This window comes from Vespa velutina, chromosome 13, assembly GCF_912470025.1.
Source record: "Vespa velutina chromosome 13, iVesVel2.1, whole genome shotgun sequence".
Lineage (NCBI taxonomy): Eukaryota > Metazoa > Arthropoda > Insecta > Hymenoptera > Vespidae > Vespa > Vespa velutina.
Window position 1 is genome coordinate 3,274,163 of NC_062200.1, and position 5,000 is coordinate 3,279,162.

Consider the following 5,000-nt stretch of genomic DNA (forward strand, 5'->3'; position numbering starts at 1 on the left):
GAGAGAGAGAGAGAGAGAGAGAGAGAGAGAGAGAGAGAGTGGAAAGCGGTTTAATCGACCGGAGAAAGCCTCGCCTTATTTTCTTCGATGCTTCAAAAAGATTTGTTTATAATGTAAAGCTTTTATCTTTATTTTAAGAAATTTTTAATTTGCTAAAAACGACAATAATTTATCTTTCCTCTATCACCCTCTCTCTCACTCTTTTTTTTTTCATTTTTTTTAATTAAATAATTTCCATTCTAATCTGAGAAACGTAAAGAATTAATGAAAAAAAAAAAAAAAAAAAAAAAAAAAAAAAAAAAAAAAAAAAAAAAAAAAAAAAAAAAAAAAAAAAAAAAAAAAAAAAACAAAGGGAAAAGAAGAAGAAGAAGAAAGTGTATAATGAACGATAAAAGAGAAGTATTGCTAACGTCAGAGTGGGAATATGTATACAAGCGGATGTAAAACAAGCATCAGACCCTTTCTATCTCATTTGCCTTTCGGAAACACCATAAAGCTTCTCCCCGCATCCGGTCGAGCTCGTTCGAGCCGGACGCTGCATGCTGCTACTCAAGGAGGAGGTAAAACTGGCCCTCAACCTTTCCTTCCCCCCCCCCCCGGCCCCTCGGCTCCCCCTCCTCCTCTTTCTTTTTCTCTTATTCTTTGTAAACGTGCGATACCAAGCCTAATACGAGAGTCACGCGCGATTTCCGTGTTCCAATTATAATATCTATCTCTCTCTTTCCCTCTTACTCCTTCCCAGCAACCATCCCCCCCCACCCTCTCTCTCTCTGTCTCTCTTTCTCTCTCTTAGTTTCCGGCATAGTTTTCACAAAGTTCTAAGCTTTCATCGAATTAAAGAAAAGAAAAGAGAGATATTAGACCATCTACTTCTTCTTCTTCTTCATCTTCATCTTCTTCTTCTTCTTCTTCTTGGCTTCTTATACTTCTTTTATTTGTACTTTGAAATCTTTTTCTACATTCGTCTACTTCTGGCTTCCTTTACTACTACTACTACTACTACTACCATTACTTCTTCCTCTACTTCTTCTTTTAACTATTTCTACTTCTACTTCGTTCCAATTCCACGTCTACTTTTACTTCCTCAAATTTTTCCAAACACATTAACTGTTTCTCCATATATTTCTATTTCTCTTGACGCGCGCAGTAAACGAACAGTCTTTCACTTCTCCTATCCTTTTCCTATGGGCTGTCATCATCGATCCTAGATTTATTTATAGAAACCTCTTCGGCCTCCATATCGGCTTGCACTTGGCGATTTCTGTGTTTCCTCATTCGTTACCCATCGCATGTGGCCGCACTTGCCCCCATCTCTTAATAGTTATATAGTATATACATGCATAAAATATATTTTGCAGATTGCGTTTCATCGTATCAATATACGATAATATTCGATTTAAATTTGGAATTATTTTACTTAGTTTATATATATATATATTCATTTCGATATTTGTAATCGTTCCATTATTCATCGTATATACATGTAGTTTGCTATCTATTAGATTTAAATTGATATTATTTTATTTAATCGATATCTGAATATCTTCTTGATATCCATTAATTGTTTCATTAGCAATAAACTTCAATTTATATATAACTCGATATTATTAGAAATAGTAATAATAATAATAATAATAATAATAATGATGATAATAATAATGATAATAATAATAGTAATAATACATAAATATTATCAGTGAGAAGCAATAATGCGTTTATTCAAGAAAAAACAAAAACAAAGAAAAAGAAAAGGGAATTATTATCATTTTTACGATTATGAACGATGTGTTACGTTAAAAAAGTTAAAAAAGAAAAAAAAAAAAAAAAAAGAAAAAGAAAGAAAGAAAACAAAAAAAAACAATGAAAGAGAAAAAAAAGAATTGTTGATTAGAACAATAGAGATTCTTTTTAGAGATTTGAATTATAGAATGAACGTTTCATTATAAAATTCACCTTCAACGTAATATCGTAAGAAAAAGAAAAGACGATAAAACACAAGAGGCGTATCCAGAATTCATTACAATCGATATCAATATTCTCGATGATACGGGTACATCCCATATAAATGCGGGTCTATTAATTACTCAAGTATAATATCGTATGTCCTAATAACCTGAGTAGATGCAAATTAGTTCGTAATATTAGTCCCTCCTTTCTTCTCTTTCTTTTTCGTTTTTTTTTTGTTTTTTTTTTTTTTTTAATATTATTATTATTATTATTATCTTGGATAGATTGCGAAGAATCCTAAATCGATTCGTTGATAAAAGTGACGTAACTTAATGGCGAAGATAAATCAATCTTTTTTTTTTTCTTTCTTTTTTTTTTCCAGAGATTAATCCGCTACGAGTGTCCCCTCTCCCTCTGCCCCCTCCCCAACGCACTCTTTTTTGAATTTATTTAGAAGAAAAAGAGAAAAGGACCAAAAAAGAAAAGAAAGAAAAAAAGAACAATACATAGATGATAAAAAAAAAAAAAAAGAGTATCCCACCCAATTATAAGGATGACAATTAACGAGATTGCATTGCGAACGAAAAAAAAAAAAAGAGAGAGAGAGAGAGAGAGAGAGAAGAAAAAAAAAAGGAAAAGAAAAGAACTAGTAGGTATGCAGTCTATAAATCAGATAACAAAAGAGAATAATAATCGATCATGATCGATTGATCAATTCATCGACCGGTCAATTATATCGATCTATCGACTGGTCAATTGTAACACGAAGATCTAATCATACTGTCGTCGTCATCATCATCATCATCATCATCATCATCATCATCATTATCATCATCATTATTATTATTATTATTATCATCATCACCATCATAGTTATCATCTTGGAGAAGCAACAACTTCGTCGAAGTGTGATATAGCAAATTCTATACGAATGATTAGACAAAGTAGAATCTAGGAGAGTTATCGGGGGTGCAACACCATGTCATAGGTCTATTACTCTTCGAACAGGTTGCATTAATAATCCGTGATTATGATCGGCCTAACGCCAGTAGCGGATTCAAGGCATCTAGCCAACGTTCATGGTATATTCATAGCGATAGAAGGAGAGAACGTCCTTCGTAAGCAGTGTTAGAATTCAACGGAGCTTCCGCCCTCTCTCTCTCTCTCTCTCTCTCTCCCTCTCTCTATCGCTCGCTCGCTCGCTCGCTCGTTCGCTCTCTCTGTCTCTCTTTAACTCTCTCGTTCTCTCTGCGGTTTCCGCCGGCTGTGGTGACGAGGACGCAACTCTACGCCCTGATCCTGAGTGGTTCCTTAATTAGAAATCAACCGGTAGCTTTATCGGTTAAGTTCCTAGTTACTTCTGTGGTCGATGCCAGCGGCAAATTTCAAAGCAGAAAATCTAATCTCCATATTTTGACATACCTGTATATATTTATATATATATATATATATATGTATACATATATCTAACTTCCCTTACTTATAAATAAATAAATAAATAAATAAATATATATATTTATTGGTATTATGTATATTGAATCATTCTAATCTCTAGAATAGATAGATTCGATTTATATAAAAAAGAACTGAAATGAATTATAAACGAATAGCTTAAAAACTATATCAAATAATTAAATGACTTAATACGCCGTTTAATCGTCGATATATTGATTCCGATAAAAAAAAAAAAAAAAAAGAGAGAGAGAGAGAGAGAAAAAAAGAGAGAGAAAAAAAAAGAAAAATGTAGAAAACAAAACCACGCATATTATTTATTAGTATCGATTTCAAAAAAAAAAAAAAAAAAAGAGAGAGAGAGAAAGAGAAACGGAGACATTAACGCTAAACGATGATTATTCGATGAAAATATAAAAATCCAAAAATGTACGAGTAAGGAATAATCTCTAACCGATATTGTTATTAATAATGGAAAAAGAAAAAAAAAAAAAAAAAAAAGAGAGAAAAAAAATTTGATAAGAGGAGATTCCAAGTGAATAATTCTATTGACTCGTGCATGAACTACGTAATCTACGAGATGAGATAAGGAAAGATAAAAAGAAGAAGAAGAAGAAGAAGAAGAAGAAGAAGATAAAGATATAGGAACGTGAAGAAGAAGAAGATGCTGCTGCAAAGCATAATAACCGGCATTACTAATGATGATTTACGTTGTTACAAGGAGGTCCAACAGAATGTGAAAGAGAAAGACAGAGATAGAGATGTATATATATATATATATATATATATATGTGCGTGTGTGTTTGTATATGTATCTATAGAAAGAGAGTGAGTGAGAGAGAGAGAGAAAAGATTGAAGAAGTGATTTATCGGATCGGCACGACCGAGATTAACTCTCGCGAATGCTTTGAATGATCTCGTTCTCTAGAAACCGATCTGTTTCTCCTTGATAGATAAGATCGATCGATCGATCGCACGGATCACAAAGATTTGTGACCATTAAACATATATTTTCAACATTGCAGAACGTGCGCAGAAGTTACCGATGATAAACCTCGATTTCTAAAAAGATTTTAAAACCTGAATGAAAACTTAAATAATAATAATAATAATAATAATAATAATGATTATGATGATGATCAAACAAAGGAAATTAATATCAACGATTTAAATTGAATACAATTATACAAATAAGAAATGGATTAAATATTTAATCGATATATTTAATAGAATCTATTAGATAGAAAAATATATCTATCAATTCATCTTTTTATTATATGAAAGTTAACAATTATATGCCATTCTCGATGATCAAAAAACCATCAACAATCAACAAATCTAACCCTATGCTGTTCCATCAAATTCGAACGTTTCAATTATTTCGTTCATTCTTCGAAAAGCTTTAATGAATTCGATAATTGCGAATGTGAATAATAGAACGAAAGGGAACGAATAACGACGAGTTATTAAAATGTCCCGATGATTTTATCGATTATACGTGATTGTTTACGTGATGAAAAGAAAAGAATTTCTTTTTACTTATTTGCTTTTTCTTTTTCTTTTTTTTTTTTTCTTCTTCTTCCCTGCCTATCCCCCCTCCC

The 5,000-nt window shown here is 31.8% G+C and overlaps 1 protein-coding gene across 2 annotated transcripts in view; it reads right to left on the minus strand.

Annotated features, from left to right (window-relative positions):
• The window catches only part of LOC124953828 (serine/threonine-protein kinase NLK), a 114,249-nt gene that overhangs the window by 42,259 nt on the left and 66,990 nt on the right, over positions 1-5,000 (minus strand). The gene's annotated exons all lie outside the window — the stretch shown is intronic.